Consider the following 18,204-nt stretch of genomic DNA (forward strand, 5'->3'; position numbering starts at 1 on the left):
TCTGCAAGCTCACCTGGGGTCCTCTTCCCCCCAGTTCTGAGTGTCAGAGCCCATCCAGGGCCTGGGCCAGGGCCTGTGGAGGGGACGAGAAGGAAGCTGGTTTTGCTCAGCTCGCATGGTGGCTCGCATGGGCTGGACCCCTGGCTGAGTGGCCTTGGAAGGGCCTCCCTCCCCTGGGCCTCCACGAGGAAGAAGCCTCTGGCCCCTGGGCTGTGGCAGCCGGACAGTCAGCTCAGGCCAGCCTCCCTGCTGCGCTATCCAAGAGAAAGAGGAAGAGGGGGGAGGGGGCTTGAAATCGCAGAGCCCTGTGGCCCCGTGGAGCTTGGGGTGGGGTTTAGTTCAGTTTTAGGACGCTTGGGTACAAAGGGACAAAGCTCTGGTCATGAACTATGTGCCTTAGACGGGGGTTATGGGGAGCAGCTTGTGCCCCCACCTTGCAATCGGCTCTGGGATGGGGACAGGGTGTGTTGGGAACAAGAAATCTCTAGCTTCACCTCCCCCAGGGTCCTGGGGCTGAGCGTAATATCCAGGGGGGGATTTTGTTTTTGAACTTTCCTGAAAGGCTGTGACGGGGTCTCTGTTTTTCTGCCTTTGCCCTCCTCCATTCCTTATGAGAAGAGCTGGGGCTGGGTGTGGAGCCAGCCTGTCCAATTGTTCCCCTTATTCTTCTTCTTGCCAAGTCCGCCCCAGCGGGGTACCTCCCTCCTTCCCAGTTTCCTCTGCCACCCAGGAGGGCGCCCAGCCACCCACTGCCAGGTACCAAGGATAAAAATACCCAGTGGAAAAACACGTGGCTCCTGGTCAAACATTAACGTGGGGACTGGCTCGGGGCCACAGGTCCCCTCTCAGGCTCCCCGGGGGCCAGTGTGCAGCTGGGGTAAGGCCTTTCCCTCCAGCCACCACCAGACATCCGGGCACTCACGCCCGCTTCCCATGGGAATTCTTTAGAAAGCAAGTGGCGCTTACCTGGGGACCCCAGTCCCCCAGGGCAGGCCACCGGTCAGTCCCAACTGGTAGCTGTGGGCATGTCTCCCCTCCCCACCCCAGGGTGTCCCTTGATTCTCTTTAGGGTCACCCAGCTCTGTCTGGGAGAAGAACTTAGCCCAGAGCACCTGGCTTGCTTAGAGTCAGGAAGGGAGGGAAGGAGAAAATAAGAAAGGGAGGAAAGAGGAAAGAACAGAAAGAGGAAAGGAAGAAGGGAGGGAAGCAGGGAGGGGGGGGGAGAAGGTGGGAAGCCAGGTGAGGGAGTAGAGTGAGGAAAGGAGAGTCCAACCTGGCCTGCACTGGCACACTGCCCTTTGCATGCTGGTTCACCCCGGGAGGAGGCCCCGGGGTGAAGGAAGTGTCAGCCTGTCCCTGCCCTGCCCTGAGCGCCGAGCTCCGGGGCCAGATGTCCACAGGGGTAGATGTTCCTCCACCGGCCCAAGAGTCACTGCAGGCTGCTCTGGTCCCACCCAGACAGGCCCACTGGTGGGTGGGCTTCCTTGCAGCTCCCTGGAGTCAGCGGCTGGCAGCCTGGCTCCCATCTCTTCCTCACACACCTCTAAGGCCAGTGCCAGAGGTTCTAGGAAATGCCCGCACTGCAGCCTTGAACCTGGGCCAAATGTCCCATTTTCCATCAAGCCGACTGAGTGACAAGAGGCCAGCCTACAAGGCATAGCGTTTGTGCCCGTCCCTCCAGCTAATTCTAGGGCCATGGCCCCACCTGGAGGGAGGTCCTGGGTATCTTTGGGCCAAGGAAGCTGCAGGCACCCATGGGGCTGGTGGAAGATGTAAAGATTAACTTGTAAAGGGAAGGGGCCAGCCTGAGAGTCCAGCCACAAGGCCACGCCCACCTTTCCCAGGCTGCCAAGAGCTTTTCCAGCTGCCCTGTGGGGACTTCAACGCCTGAGGCACAGCACCTGAGACACAGCCAGGTTCCCTGGGTGCAGGGGCTCTTACCCAGCATCCCCTACTTCGATCCTTGACCATCAGGCTGATGGGCACACTGTCTAGCTAATGGGTACTGTACCATCAGGCTGATGGCCACACTGTCTAGCTAATGGGTACTGTACCAGGACCCAAAGCCCCCTGGACTTTGGAGGCCTTTGGAGCTAAGTTCTGCTACGAAGTAACCATGTGGTCTTGTGTGAGCTAGAAAGAAAGCTCCTCTGAGTGTCAATGAGCAACTTAATAAAGCAGAGACAATAAGATCTGGCGCTCAAAGATGTTGCAAGATTAAATCAGCTGATATATTGGTCATTCCTGACCTATAGAAATTGTTCTACCCAGAAATCATTCTACAGACCAGGGCCTCAGTTTCCCCATCCATACCACAGGCATAAAACCACGCTCAGCTTACAGGACTTTACATTATGGTAGCCTGTGGACAGTGGTGAGCCTCGGCTGGATCTGGTCATCTCTGAGGACCTGGGCTAGAGGCCCAGGCTCCCAGTATCTCCAGATCTGCAGGATCTACAGGATCACCAGCCCTGCTCAGCCCCTCCTCCCCATGGGGCCCGAACTGCATCCTATCTCCCTCATTATCACGCTGCCATTTGCTTTGGCTCTCTTAGCCATGACCTGCTGGAAAGGAATAAAGGCTGAGGAGGGGGGGGGGGTAGATAATAAGATGGCCAGGATCCCAGCTTTGGAGGGAGCCTGGGCCGGCTGGCCAGCCGGCCGAGGTGTTGGTCCGTGCCCTGACCTCAGGCCAGAGAAACAAAGCTGAGAGGCCAGCAAGTGGGTGTGAGGCGGAGGTCAGGAGGGAACTCCTCCAGCTGACCGCCGCTGGGAGGCGGGGTGTTTGCATCTGGATGCCATGTGGAGGGGCAGACATCCCAGGGGCCACTCGAGGAAATGCCTGAGCGCAAATGAAACCCTGCACTCGGCTCCCCAAGCCCTTGAAGCCAATGTCTGCAGAAGAGGAATGCAATGTGGGGTGTGGTTGTGGGGAGGGGGGAGGGGAGGAAGGGGCGGCTTTGGGGACTGGAGGGCAGGAGATTCCCTAGGTTGGTGACTCTTCAGTCCCTGTTGACAGGCTAGGGACCTCCCTCTGGGAGATGAAGGCATCCCCACACCCCCAAAATGATGAAGAGGGGCTTCATTACCTGGGGAATCTAGATGAGGCTTCCTGAGTCCCTGCCCTTGGTCGGACCTCAGATCCTAGGGAGCCTCTATCCTCAGCTCAGTGACACTGATGCAGTGCTGTGGCTGAGACTCCCTGACTGTGTTTGGTGTAGATCAGCACTGTGTGGAGGCTTGGGTGTTTGGGAAACCAGGTTCAAGTCCCCCCTCCCCCATCTCCTCCTTCCCTTCGATTAAACTGGCAACCATCCATCAGCTCAATTGATTGAATCATGTTCTGATTGATTGGTGGACACAATCCTGAAGCTTTGGTGGGCACCATCCTGCTAGGTGGGGCTCTAGAGCAAGGCCTGTGCTTGGGGACCCTTGGAGGTCTGTGCCCTGGGGGCTGTAGCCCTTGGTGTACCCTGCATGGATACAGTCGCTGACCCAACGCTGTCCCAGCCCTGTCTAAAGGGAGGCGCTTGGTGATGCAACCCCAAGGCCAATCAAGGGTGAACTTACCCCAAGCTGCTAAGATTCCTGTGAGCTCTGCACGCATCTCCCCTCCCCTGTAAGGCAGGCCAGGCAGGCACTCTGGAGTATCATGCACACATGCACACGTGTGTGTTTCCTGTGTTCATTGTGTGGGCGTGTCTGTGCCAGTTTCTGTACCTTGGAAATGCGCAGGTGCTTTTATGTTTGTTTTTACGTGCTTGCGTTTATTTGCATATATTGTTTGTGTAAATGTGTTTGTGTAATTAATACATGTGGATATTTGTGTGACTAGGAATTATATAAAAAGGATGTCAATTGCCATATGAATAGGTATATATTTATATCCTTATATGGATATATGGTTTCATTTGTTAGTTTGGGTGGTACTAGGGTTTGAACTTAGGACCTTATACTCACTGGGCAGGTACTATACTGTTGAGTTACACCTCCAGCCCAGGAGTGCGTGTGTGTGTGTGTGTGTGTGTGTGTGTGTGTGAATAGAGCACACATGGTCTTGCCTTTGTAAATAAGGTGTGTGTATGTGTTTGTCTAGTGTGTTCCTGTGTTAATATATGCTCGTGGATATATAATATCTGCATGTAAGTGGCATGTGTGTGGATTGTCTGTATGTAGATTCTACCTATCTATCATCTGTCTATCTATCTCTCCATCTGTTTGTATGTCTATAATGTGACCGTGTAGAAACCCATGTGCATGCCAGCATTGTGCACACAGCACACACTTGCAAGTTCCTGTGTGCATTGTGTTGAAATGCCTGTGCCTGGTAGCCCAGCACATTAGGACAGCCCTGGCCTCAGAGCTGAAGGACAGAGGTTCAAACTCCAGACCTTTGGCTGGGAGGTCGTGTGGCACTGATTTGGCCTCTTCTCTTTTTTTCTTTTGCTCTGTTTCTTTCTTCCTTCCTTCCTCCAGTAAGTATATAAAGCATTTTTAAAAGTTTATTTTTAATGTAACATGTGTTTAGCATCCAGGGAGGTTTTGTTGTTGTATTTCCACACATGCTCACAGCACCCCAGCCATATTTCTATTCCTCTCCCCATTTCCTGAAGGGTTTCAATCCTTTCCACTCCTCACTCATTTGGCTTTTGGGGGCCTCTGTGGGCCCTATTGGAACAGTTCACACAGCTTCCTGCATGGCCTAGTGCCTGTGAAGCCCAGAATATAGGGGTGTAATGATGAACAGCGGCAGCACCCCAGGATCTCAGAGGAGCCAGAGCCAGGGCCAGCCCAGAAAACAGCAAGAGGATGAAGAAGGGCCTAATGGAGTCAGGCACAAAGGTGTGCTCCCCAGGGCCAGGAGAAGAGGCCCAATAGGACCATAGCCTGGGCTCAAATTCTGCCTCTGGGATTGTGGGATGTCTCAGTTTCTCCATCTGGAAAATGGGATCATTAGGATAAGCATTCAGTCCAGAGGGTGTATTATAAGGCCTGAAATACATCACTACATGCAAGTACTTAGAATAGTTCATTGCTTGCACTTAGCAAGTACCCGGTCAGTTTTTACTGCTACCATTACTATAAAGAGAGAAAAGCTTGAATTAGTCCTTGTTGTTGGTTGTTTGTTTTGTTGGTTATGGGGCTTGAACTCAGGGCCTAAGCACTGTCTCTTAGCTCTTTGCTCAAAGCTAGCACTCTACCACTTAAGCCACAGCTCCACTTCTGTTTTTTGTTTGTTTTTGTGGTTAATTGGAGGTAACAGTCTCATGGGAGCTTTTATGCTCGGCTGGCTTAAAATCATGACCCTCAGATCTCAGCCTCCTAAGTAGCTAGGATTACAGGTGTGAGCCACCAGTGCCCAGCTTGAATTAGTTTTACACACACAGAAAATTAGGAGCAACAGCAAAAAGGACCATCGCCAATTCCAAACTGAACAAAAGTGGTGCAAAGGACTAAAGAAAAAGAAAGCTCTGGAGCCTGTTTTCACAAAGTCACATCTCATTCCTAGGATGACCTGGGAATTACTAACTCCCAGGACTTGGGAGTTGCGGGCAGGAACTGCCAGACAGACAGAGCAACACCAGAGGGGCCTTGTCCTGTGAGTAACCCTGACTGTCGCTGAGCAGTGAGACTGCTGTGTCTGGAAGGAACCTTGTAGAATGAGGTGACTTTTTATATGATAAATAGGAAAAAAGAGTGGCTCATACCTGTAACCTTAGCTACTCAGGACGCTGAGACCTGAGTTCTCAGTTTGAAGCCAGCCTGGGCAGAAAAGTATGTGGGATTCTAATCTCCAATTAACCAGTGAAAATAAAATAAAAATAGAGGTGTGGTTCAAGAGGTAGAGCATCAGCCTTGAACCAAAAAAGCCAAGTGACAGCATGAGATCCTGAGTTCAAGCCCCAGTATGGACACAGAAAAGAAAAAGAAAGACTGAAGGAAAGAAGGGAGGGAGGGAAGGAGGAAGGGAAGGAGGGTAGAAGGAAGGGAAGGAAGGAAAGAAGGGAGGGAAGGAAGGAAGGAAGGAAGGGAAGGAAGGGAAGGGAAGGAAGGAAGGATGGAGGGAAGGAAGGGAGGGAGGGAGGGAGGAAATGAATAAGGGAGAGAGAGAAGAAAGGAAGGAGAGAAATGAAGAAAGGAAGGAAGGAAGGAAGAAGGAAGGAAGAAAGAGAGAAAGGAGAGACAGAAGGAAAGGAGAGAGATAGAGAAGAAAGGAAGGAAGGATGGAAGGAAGGAAAAAAGGAAGATTCATTTTTCCACACACAATTAGAGAACCATGCTTTGCTTAACATCTGCTTGAACTTTAAGCATGGAGGAGGCAGTGTTGGTACCTGCTGCAGCAGAGAGCAAGACAACTCCAGGTGGAACTCATGTTGAGAGAGACAGAAACGTCTCCCTCCCTCCCTCTCCCCTACTGCGGAGGACTTGAAGAGCAAGATGATATCCTAGCTGTGCACTCCTGGCTTCCAAAGAGGTTGGGTGGGTGACCATGAGGACTGGTGCTGCCCTGCTGGCCCCGCCCCTCCTACTGCGTCACCGCTTTAAACGAATGGGTGAGAAGAGATGCACCGGTGTATGCAGGTGGACAAGCGGTTGGAGATGTGTTGCAGTTCCCAGCTTTTACCTGGTTTTGGTCTTTTCCCCCTCACACCAGTCCTTAACAACGATCTGCTTTGGATTCCTCTATTTGAGAAGAGAAGATGAGGCCCAGAGCAGTGAAGCAACCTGCTAAATGCCACGTAGCAGGGGGAGGAGGTGGTATACCTGGCCTAGGTACACTAGGCCTAGTGTAGGTGTAGGTACACCTACACTCTAAGGAAAGACAGGGTGGAGGAGAAGAGCTGGGGAGGCGGCTGGCAGCCTGGCCAGGCTAGAGGGACGGCCTTGATAGATGTGCTCAGAGGTAGGCTGGGTTCCCAGGCAGACAGAGCAGGGATTACTGGGGAAGGCTCTGCCTGAGCCCGGCTTGAGCTTCCTGGAAAGGGTCAAGTGGAGGCAAAGCTAGCGCCCGGTGGCCTTGAGAATTGGAGCTGCTGACTTTAGTCCCCACGCCACTGTAGAACCAGGCCTGTCCCCACCACCCAGGCAGGCTCAATCCCTGCACAAATCCCCACTGGCCCTGGGGCTTGAATCCTGCCCTCTTTTGGTGGTGTGACCACGCACAAATAACTCCTTGGTGCCTCAGTTTCCTCTTTGTAAATGATGATCCTACAAGCATGGAGCTGAGTCTCTCCTATTTCCACCAGGGAGAGAAAACAGGACAGACCCCTGGGCATCCCTAGCATGGGGATGGGTGATGGCGGGGTGGGGGTGGGGGGAGGAGCAGCCCCTCCAAAGCCGGGCAGCAGGCAGGGCTGGAGGGAGCCAGGACCAGAGAAGCACAACCACACGGGTGCTTCCGCCACGTCTCCTGCCATCCTCACTGTGGTCCAAGCCCAGGCTCCGTCTCCCCGCGCCCCCCAGCATCCTTCTGCCCCACCTTCATGCTGAGTATTATGGTCTATTTACTTGGCACCAGACTCCATCCTTACCTCTGGTGATCCCATTTGGTATTAAAGAAACAGAAGCTTTGTTAACTAGCCTGGCTGGTTAACAAAAGACCAAGGATGAGGCAAAGCCGGGATTAGAGCTTGGGCAATTGGATAATATCTTCATTACTCTTTCCCCCGAGACTCTAACAGTGCTCATTGTGAACACTTCCCCTTCCGCGCTTCCAAGGTGCCAAAGTGGACTCTGAAAGCTTTACCTGTTCCAACTCCTTCGGCAGAGATTAAAAGCTTGCCCCGCGTCACGCCGCTGTGGGTAGCAGAGCTGGACTTTGAACCAAGCAATCTGGCTGCAGATTCTCTCTGGCCTGCCAAACCACTGCCAACTCCCAGGGCAGACGCTGGGCCTCTCCCTCTCCACACCGAGCTGTGGGGTCACAGCTCTCCGACTTGTGAATGGGGTGGTGGGGAACCTCCGTGTGGGAGGGACCTTACGGGCAAGGGCGCTGGGGCCTTTGTGGTCATTCTGTGGTCAGCCGAGGAGCGGCAGGCCCAGGTGTGTCCTGAATGGGGGCCTGGGAGGACGTGGGTACGCCTGGACACAGGCTGAGCCCTGTGGTGTTGCTGGCCCATTGACAGGCCTGGGGCTCGGGACACCTAGGTCCTTGAGGTGCCATTGAAAAAAGGGATTGCGCAGCTCTTCAGTCCCTTATGGGGTTGACAGTGCCAAACTCCAGGCCAGCCTCGGGACCAGCAAGGAAGCCCCAGGCGAGGTAAGCTAGGTCCTGGCTTGGTGGGCCTGGAGGCCACCTCTGAAACAGCGCGAGACCTCACGCGGGAAGTCTGACAGTGCCTCCTGGAATCATCATTCCTGTCCATTCCAAAACTACTCTCCCTAGCTACTCAGGAGGCTGAGATCTGAGGATCGTGGTTTGAAGCCAGCCTAGGCAGGAAAGTCTGTGAGACTTATTGAAAGTAAACTACGCAAAAAAGTCAGAAGCGGAGCTGTGGCTCAAGTGGTAGAGCGCTAGCCTCGAGCAAAAGAAGCTCTAGGACAGCACCGAGGCCTGGAGTTCAAGCCCCAGGACTGCCTGAAAACAAAAACAAGAAACCAACCCCCTCCACAACCAAAAACACCCTTCTCACATTTTTTAGAAAGGTGAAAGGAATAGAGAACAAGAAGGAAGAGAAGAAGAAGGTCCACCCAGCACCAGAGACCCGTGTGCACAGCTCCCCCCAGGCTCTTGGCCCCTCCTGGAGATCCGCCCCACAGCAGCCGCCTTTCCCCTGTCTCCATCCTCGTGATAGTCCACTCAGACCCAGGAACTGACCAGCACCTCAGCAATGGGGAGGCTCACCCCTTCTCCCCAGACGGGGTCTGGAAGATCTGACCTGTTCTCAGCCTCCCCCGCCACACACGTAAGGGAGACACTGCCATGTCTACTAAGACTGGGGAATCTTACCCTTCAAGGTCAACCCAGACAAACAGAAGTAAGTGAGACCCCGTGCGAACAAATGTCTGAGCAAGGTGGCATGCGCCTGCTGCAGGGCCAGCAGGATGGCTGGGCAGGCGACTCGTCATCTTCAGTGACATTGGGAGAGAGGTCAGCCACTTGACACACAGGGCAGTGGGTGGGTTTTTGCATGTGTCCTATACTCTCAGCAGACTGGCGGCTCCCTGAGGACAGCTTGTGTCCCCTCCCCCCCCCCGGGGCTCTCCGGCCCAGCCCGGTTCAGAGCTGTCCATCAGCAGGCTTTCCTGGGCCCAGGCCCCCAGGCTCATTTGCAAACCAAGCCGAGATCTATCAGTGCTGGGATGCCACACATCCAACCCCGCTCAGCCCTTCAGGAATTAGTCTAAAATATACGATTGTATTTCAGGAGCCTTCAGGGTGTTTCTGAAACCTTGGGGCCCAAGACAGTTATAACATTTGTCCGTTTTAGACGCTGGAAAATAGGGCGCTATAATTGGAAAAGCTAGCGAAGCCCTAAGTACAGGGAGCCAGGCTGCTTACATCTCAAATACCAGGTATTTAGGTGGCTTTCTTGGAAGCTGGCATTAGAGACACGTGCAGTGGGCCAGGTTCATTGCTGAGGAGTAGGGGGAGCGGTGAGGGAGCTTGGGCAGGGTGCAGGCCCATCGCTGAGTGCCCACTGCCCGGCACAGGGAGCCACACTCTCTTCCCCTTCTGCTCTGCCCTCCTCTGCTGTCCCCAGTCTCCAGAAGCATGGAGGAACCTTGGGGACACTGAGAATAGGAAATGAGGCCCTGTTGCCTGCCTGCCCCAGCATGCCAGCTGTGCCAACCTACCCCACTCAAATCTTACTGTTCCCCACTCAGACAAGTTACCTAACCTCTCTGAGCCTCCATTTCCACATCTATAAAATAGGATGAAAGTGACTATGTTACTTCCCCAAGGATGTGGTTGTGATTAATGTAGTGATTTCACAGGGGACATAGTATGAACTTAATAAATGTTAGCGACTATAATTATATTTTAAAGGGGGTAAAGCACTTCCAAGGTCATCGTTCATGAGATCCGGGGCTCTCTACTGAATCCCCCCTCCCTGGCAACCCCCCTCCCCACCTCCCCTTGACCTCTTGCCCCCTCGCCCTCTCTAGGGGACACAATGTCTCAGGCATCTATCTGTTAGAGAGCAGGTATGGCCCTGGATGCAGTAGTCCTTCCTGGAGCCACTCGACAGACCAATGGATTAAGCCGCCATCACCCTGGTAGGGGCTGAGTGCTGCAGCCTTTTGTGTGTCAAAGCATAAGAAAAACACATGTTTCCATTTGATGTAGGGGAGGAAAATGCACAGTGGCTTTTTCCAGACAGTGCATAGGGCCTGGGGCATCTAGATGTGTCTCAGTTGTTTGAGGCTGTGTAACAAGCCATCCCAAAAGTCAGTGGCTTAAAGCAACAATTATTTATTTGATTCCAACTCTGTAATTTGGACAAGGTGTGGCAAGAACAGCGTGGCTTTGCTCTACAAATGGCTTCATTCATGTCCTGGCAAGTTGGTCCACGCTGGGGGTTGAGTACTGGGCCTCCTTCCCCTCCACGTGGCCTCTCTTTCTGAGGAGGTCGCTTCAGAGAAGAAACATCCCAAGGCAGTAGCTCTGGGATGACATGATGTCAGAGACCCAGGTCTCGTTGCTCTGTCTTCATCCATGTGTGGTCTGGCTCTGACCATCACGTGTGCGTTCCCGCCAACAGGAAGAGGTCATCACACTGGCCAGGACCCACTCACGGCTCTATCTAACCTCAAGACCAGCAAGGAAATAGAGCTTTGATGGAGAGCTTTCACTGTCATAGAAGAGGAGACGGGATACAAAGCGGCAGCTAGGGGTCTGGACCACAAGAAACAAAGAGGCAGCCCCAGGACACTTTTATCCACCCATCTTGAGAGTCAACAGGAACCATATCCTCTCAGCTGGAGATTTTTGAAAGCAGCCCTCTGCGGGCACGGTGGCTCACACCTGTAATTCCTGGCTCACTCAGGAGGCTGAGATATGAGGATCACAGCTTAAAGCCAACCCAGGAAGGAAAATCTGAGACACTTACCTGCAATTAACAAGCAAAAAACAAAGCTAGATGTGGAGCTGTGGCTCAAGTGGTAGATTGTCAGCCTGGAGGGGAAAACAGCTAAGGGACAGCGCCCAGGCCCTGAGTTCAAACCTCAGCCCTAGAATGTTGTGCCACACGTACGCTCCTTGAGGGAAGGCTTCTTGCCTAGTGCTCAAGCAGCGGGCACTCTGTCACCCACAGAGCATGGGAGAAGGTTCTTGACCTGTGGAAAGAAAGATGGCGCCTTCTCACAGACAGAGAGGAACTGAGGCGCTGGTTCGGGTTCAAAGATGCACGTGCAGCCAGCCCGAAATTGGGCCAAGGTAAAAAAAACCTCTGGCCAACCAGGAGCAGACAGGGGATGTGGAGTCAGGATGTAGTCGCCCATGGCGTAAGCAACGCATGCTGGCCCCCAGAAACGCCTCCCGGCTGGTTGATCCCAAAACCAGGCCCAGAGGGAGGGAACAAACTCAGAGACTCTCCTGGGTGGAGGAAGAGACAGGAAGATGCCAAGTTCAAGGCCAATCTAGGCCACATAGCGGGACGCTCTCTCCACAACAAAGGAGAAGCCAGGTGCCATGGTTCATGCCTGTAATCCCAGCCACTTAGGAGACCCGTGTGGAACAAAAATTCATAAGATCCCTTTTCAATCAATAAAAAGCTGGATGCGGTGGTATACACCTGCCACCTCAGCTATGTGAAAAACATCAATAGGAAGATCGTGATCCAAGTCTGTCCTGTCATAAACATGAGACTCAAGGCAAAAAGGACTGGAGGAATGGCTCAGGTGGAAGAGCACCTGTCTGGCAATTAATAGTAAGGCCCTGAGTTCAAATCCTAATACCACTGAGAAAGACAGAGACAGAGATGGAGATGGGGTGAGGGGAGTACAGGCTAGCCTGGTGGTGGTAGATTCGAGAGTCATGTTGGCAGGAACTGCCATGGGCAATAAGTACTTGTCTGAAGTGCAGTAGGCCAGGCAGGCGGGACCTGTCCCAATCAGTTACTAACTGCATCTTTGCACAAGTTTCTTAGTCCTTCTGTGTCTCCATTTCTTCATCTGCAAAAGGGAAGCAATTATCACCCCTATCGCAGAGGGAGGCTAGGAAAACTGAAGACAATCAGTGCGGGCAATTGGCAGAGTGCCTGGAACAAAGGAAGACATCAGCGATGGCAATGGCAGTGGCCTTTGGTTATGCAATGACGTGTGCTCAGAGAAGCCTGGCGGGAGGTGGAGGAGGGAGAGAGGGAGGGAAGGGAGAAGAGAAGCAGCAGGAAGGAAGGCAGCTGGAGCTGGAGGCAGCTGCCTCAGCCCGTCCGACTCCCAGCTCGGCATTCCCTGACTGTGTTTGGCTGGCGATGTGGGCCGGATCCTCACATTACATCCTCTTTCATTTACTTCTGAAGCCATTTGGCAAGCTACATCAAATAGCACCGAAACTGCCTCACCCACCGACCTGGGCACTTATCTTCCAGAAATAATTAATGAGAAGGAAAAAGCCACATGTCCAAAGATGTCCAGGGCAGCTTTATTTATAAGAAGAGCAAACTGGAAAACCATCAAATGCCCAGCAAGGAGGGAACAGAAAGTGTTTAGAATGGAATATTACACAGCCATTAAGAATGAGACTACGCTGTCCATGTGGCAAAAGAGAAAAAGAAGTAGTAAGGGGGAAAGAACAGAATTATAGAAGTGTAGCAGACTCATTGAATGAGGCTTAAAAAAAGGAGGGGGGGAGGAATGTGTGTGGGCAGGGCTGGCAGTGATCACAGAAAATGGTGAACACAAGCTCATTTGTGGGCTGTTTCTTTCCTCCCAGGCTCTCCAGAGGGAAAAGTCATCTTTTCTGATGCCCCTGATGCTCTAGACTTGGCTTCTGGTATTTTTAGCCAGGCCTCTGCATCTTGTAGTCCAGTGTCCTAGGGTAAAAATAGCTGGGGTGGAGGGTACAGCCCTAACCATGCGCTTTCTGTCCCCCACTGCCCCCCCACGTGGACCAGGCGCCTCCTTGTCTTGAGCCAACAGCGTTTTGCCCCTCACCTCTGCCTCTGGCTCTAGCCCATTTCTGAGGTGTCAGTGGCTGCAGAAGAATGTTCTAGTCTGGTATATCTTCCCCCGGAACTCCAGAGGGCCTTGAGTTCCATTTGGTGGATTAGAAAACTGAGGCCAGGCGGGAAGTAAGCGGTCAAAGCAGTCTCTTGCTCCCCCACACCTCTCCTTTCCAGCCCCCTTTGTCCCGGCCCCTGCCTTTGCTTCATCTTCCTCATAGGAGGAAGAAGAGCCCCGGGGTCATCCCAGGACGCCAGCTTGGGGGTGGAGGGCCAGAACATGAGCTGTGCTGCTGGCTCTCGTTCCTCCAGCTCTGGCTCCTCAGCCCTGGGACGGGGTCGATCATTTGCAACCTTGAGCTCCAGTGTCTGTGTCTATAAAATCCAAACACTGCTCCACGCCGGCTCCAATGATTTGATCAATAAACTGACTCCGCCAACCAAGGCTGGAGGCCAGACTAGCCACCATTTCCCATTTTCTCTACCACCTCAGCCCCGCCATCTTCCCTGGAAACTTCCAGAAGTTGTGCATTTTCAGGCATCCGGGTGGACCGCTACCTCCAGGATCGTCATGGCTGATGCTGTCTCCCAGACAAGCTCCCAGGCTCCAGGCCTGTGTCTCAGCACCTCCATCTGTTAGGGCCCCTTCTTAAGAAATGCATGCTAATTTTAACACTAGCTGAAGCCAAATTTAATTAAAGAAGTAAATCTGCTAGGAAATAAATCCAACAAGTGTGGTTTAAGACAAAATGTATGAGACTTGAAGATAGTCTGGCAGCTAGAATAGAAGCCGGTACTTCCTACTCCTGAAGATGTAAAAAGCTATCCTCAAAGAAAGTCCCAGGATTTACCCTCTAGACCAGAGACCAGCCTGCTTTTGTGTTTTCCATATAGTCCTGTTTGCTGTGTGTGTGTGTGTGTGTGTGTGTGTGTGTGTATGTGTGTGTGTGTAAGAGAGAGACAGAGACAGAGAGAGACAGAGAGACATAGAGAGGCAGGGACAGAGAGACACACAAAGAAAGCACTAGGGCTTGAACTCAGGGCCTCGTGTACTCACTTGGATTTTTTGTTCAAGGCTAATGCTCTACTACCTTGAGCCACATCTCCATCTCTAGCCTTTTGATGGTTAATTGGATCTAAGAGTTTTTCAGATTTTTCTGCCCAGGCTGGCCACTAGGATTACAGGCATAAGGAAGCAGCATCTACCTTTTTCAAACATTTTCAGTGTTATAATCCTATGTCCAAGAAGGGCAGAATTGGAGGCTGTGACAGTTTCACTGCATGCTAAATTTAATCCCCACCATGAGAGACAGAAAGGTCAGAGCAGGTAGGGCTCTGCCTTCATGAATGAGCTAAGTAGATGGCTGATAAAAGCTCGTTTGTCTCTGTCTCTTGGACACACCCCCTCTCTATGGAATGAGTCTCCACCAGAAGTGACCCCTAGATCTTGTATCTCCAGCCTTCCCAAGTTAGGGAAAAATGACAGTTGGTTTTAAATTATCTAATCAACTATTTGGTTATAACACGAAAAATGCCTGCAGCACCTGTCCTGCATGGTGTGACCCAGCTGGAAGCCCTACCTGCCACCCAGCTCCCAGTGCCATCAGAAGGGCTCCAGTGACAAGCCACAAGCCAGCCAGGAAGCTGAGCGGGGACGGGGGGGGGGCAGGGAATCCCTTTGCGCTAGGCCTGGCCTGTTCTTGTGTGTATGCGCATGCGTGTGCATGGGTGCGTCTGGACTCCGTGTGGACCACAGAGCGTTCCACAGTTACCTTAAGTATCCTGCCATGGGGCCCAGCTGCTGATGTCTGTGATGATGTGGAGGATGGCCCTCAGCTCTTCCCAATATTCCAAACACGCACCTGGAAACCCTACCTGTCCCCTCTGTATTCCCAGCCCCCGCCTCACAGGTCAAGCCTCTGCCCTTAGCTGGCAGTTAATCAGCTCAGACACCACCAGAAGCACTGATTACCGTGATAGCAGGCAGGGGGCAGTCCTCAGGACTAAAACGAGGATTTTAGGAAATATAGCATCTGTAATTCGGTAGACAAAACACCGCACCCAAGCCAGGACACTAATCCTGGAAGTCTCAGATCAAGGACACTAGAGGCTTCTGAGTTTGATTCCTGGGGTCCTAGAAGTTGGGGTGGCAGGGGAGAGGTTTGTCCTCAGACCACAGGTGGGGCTCTGCCTTGTGTGGAAGGAGGTGGAGGGCGGCCTGGGTGGGCTGTGGGGCCAGGGGGCTGAGCTTGTCTTCTGAGGCTCTTTATCCTGGAAACTGAGCCACCCGCTCAGTTCTAGTCTCTCTGTGGCAGGACTATGGAGGTATGCTTGAGAATTGAGCAAGCTCCCTGGCAGGCATGCTGGCCAGTCCTATGGCTCTTGGAAGCCAGGTGACCCCCAAATGTATGTGTACTGTGCCCCGATGGGGAAGATCCGTCCTTTTATGGTTGAGAAGACAGAGCCTGGTAGGAGAGAGGGCTGGGCTGGATGGGGACATCTTGTCCGTTTCTCCTCCTCCGTCCCATGCCTAGTGCACCCCTCTCCCACTGGCCTCCAGGATGGAGGAACAGCAGGAGGCCAGGACAGATAGCTGTTCCCCCGGGGTGTCCACTCACCACCCTGGCTGCCTTGAATCTCAATCTTACATGTGAGACTTGGTCTCTCATAAGTTCTGCTCCATTGCTTACTGCCTCCATTTCTCCATCTGTTAAGTAGGGAGTTGCAGACAGACCCCTGGGGCTGTTAACTAGTGCCACTGACTTCATTGAAACTAAGGGCTTGCCTGTCCAAGCAGAGTGCCAATCCACGCCCAGCCTTCCTCCCTGGGCTGGGCGAAGAGCTCACAGGGAGGTGTACGGGAGTTAGACCACAGCCCAGTGGCCTGTGCACCTCACCTGGGCTGGGACCTGGGGCCCTGCCCCCAGCCGTCTTTTGGTCTGAAGTGGAGATGTAATATGCATGGGGGGGAGCTCAAATGCTTAAGAAACAATCAGAGGGGGCCCCACAACCAGGTTATCCTAGGTAGCTTCCTAAAGCAGGTGAGTGAGCCGAAGGAAAAGAAGGTTTGAAAATTCACTTAGGAAGTGTGTGTGGCTGCTCCTGTCCCCCCCCCCCCCGCCCAGTCCCTTTGCTGGGGTTCTGTGCTACAACACAACCGCCCTATTTGATCTTAAAAAGCACTAACTACTCAGATACTATAATGCCCCCAGCAGAGAGCTGCCCAGCGCTGCGAAGTGGGGTCTCACTCTGGCTTTTCCCTTACATTCAGGGATGCAGATGAGGATAATTCAGAGGCCAGAGACCCTCTCTATGCCTCCCCCCCCAGCTGTCTGCTGCCCACCCCTTTCTTTCCCTATTCCTCCCTTCCTCGTCTACCTGTGGGAAGCACAAATACCGATGGCCACTTTTGGTGCCTACCGGGATCAAAGTGTTGGCTTTAGCTTTGGAAGAAAGACACAGGGCCTGAGAGCCACAGGAGCCAGGCTGCACAAAAGCGCTTTCCTCTTCTCCTCCACGGTGCGGCCTCCAGCCCCTCCCACCTGGCAGCGGTGCCCGCATCTGGCTGCCCAGCCGCCTGGCCCCCGGGTCCCCGCCATGCGTGCACACACACACCACACAGCAGGGCCAAGGCTCACGTGCTCCCGGAAGCATGGTCCTCTGTGCTTTTGTTGGGTGACTTTGTCTGTCGAACGTGTTTGTCTCTGCTGGCTTAGGCACTGTCGTGTCTCAGAATAATGAGACAGGGAGAAAGACAAAGGGAGACAGAGAGCGACAGAGACAGACAGCACGTAAGGCAGAAGAGTGCTCGCAGACAGAGGGAGAGAGAAACAGGTGAAAAGAGGGACAGGAAAGACAGATGGACAGTCTTAGGCCACAGGAAAAACAGAAACAGCAAAAGGGGTAGAGAGAAGTAGCAAACAGGGCAGAGACAAGGTGAGGAGGTGGGTGAGGCATGAGAGGGCTGGAGTTTTTACAGCCGGCGAAAGCAGGGAGAGCAATGGAAAGCGGGGGCTGTGGAGATGGGTCAGGGGGCTCCAGAGGGGCTTGCCCAAATTTGGTCCCTGTATGAGGTCAGGGGAGTATGGAGCCTGCTCTGGGGGCCACCCCTTCACAAACATGCCCAAGGTTCTCTGAACTCCCATTCTTCTCTGCCCTTACCATTGTGCTTAGCCTCCAGGTTCTCGGATCCACCATGCCTCCCTGCCTGGCACAAGGGGCTGGAGAGGGCAGAGTGAGGGCCTGGGGACAGCCGGACTTGAAGGAGGGAAGGTCCAGCCCCCATCCCCCACCAGCCATCCTGACCTCCCTACTATGGCACTAACTCTGTGACCTCCCAACCTAGTGCTAAGAGAAGAGGAACTGAGAGACATCATCGTGCTCCTCAAATTTGCCACCTCCCGTCTGCCATGTCTTAAAGTAACACAATCCATCCCCACCAGCCTCCCCTCTCACACCTGGCCTGGTCCTTCACCATCTCCAGCATGGAAAGAGACAGACCCTCTTCCACCTGTCACCCACTGGCTGAGATGTGCTCGCACCCATCACCGCTTCCCTCTCCATCTTACTTCCTTGGTCTGTCATATGGGCAATTAATACTGTGCTGGCCTCAAAGAAGGCTGTGAGCAACAAGGAGTGACCACATGTCCAGCGTGGCACCTGGCATATATAGCAAGTAAGTGGCTGGGGCCTCCATCATGCTGTGGCCTCCACCATGGCTGTGGCCTCCACCATGGCTGTGGCCTCCATCATGGCTGTGGTCTCCATTATGGCTGTGGCCTCCATCATGCTGTGGTCTCCATCATGGCTGTGGCCTCCATCATGGCTGAGCCCTCCATCATAGCTATGGCCTCCATCATGGCTGTGGTCTCCATCATGGCTGTGGCCTCCATCATGGCTGTGGTCTCCATCATGCTGTGGTCTCCATCATAGCTAGGGCCTCCATCATGGCTGTGGCCTCTATCATGGCTGTGGTCTCCATCATGGCTGTGGCCTCCACCATCGCTGTGGCCTCCATCATGGCTGTGGTCTCCATCATAGCTGTGGCATCCATCATGGCTGTGGTCTCCATCATGCTGTGGTCTCCATCATAGCTATG

This window comes from Dipodomys ordii, unplaced genomic scaffold (genome assembly GCF_000151885.1).
Source record: "Dipodomys ordii isolate 6190 unplaced genomic scaffold, Dord_2.0 Scaffold44, whole genome shotgun sequence".
Lineage (NCBI taxonomy): Eukaryota > Metazoa > Chordata > Mammalia > Rodentia > Heteromyidae > Dipodomys > Dipodomys ordii.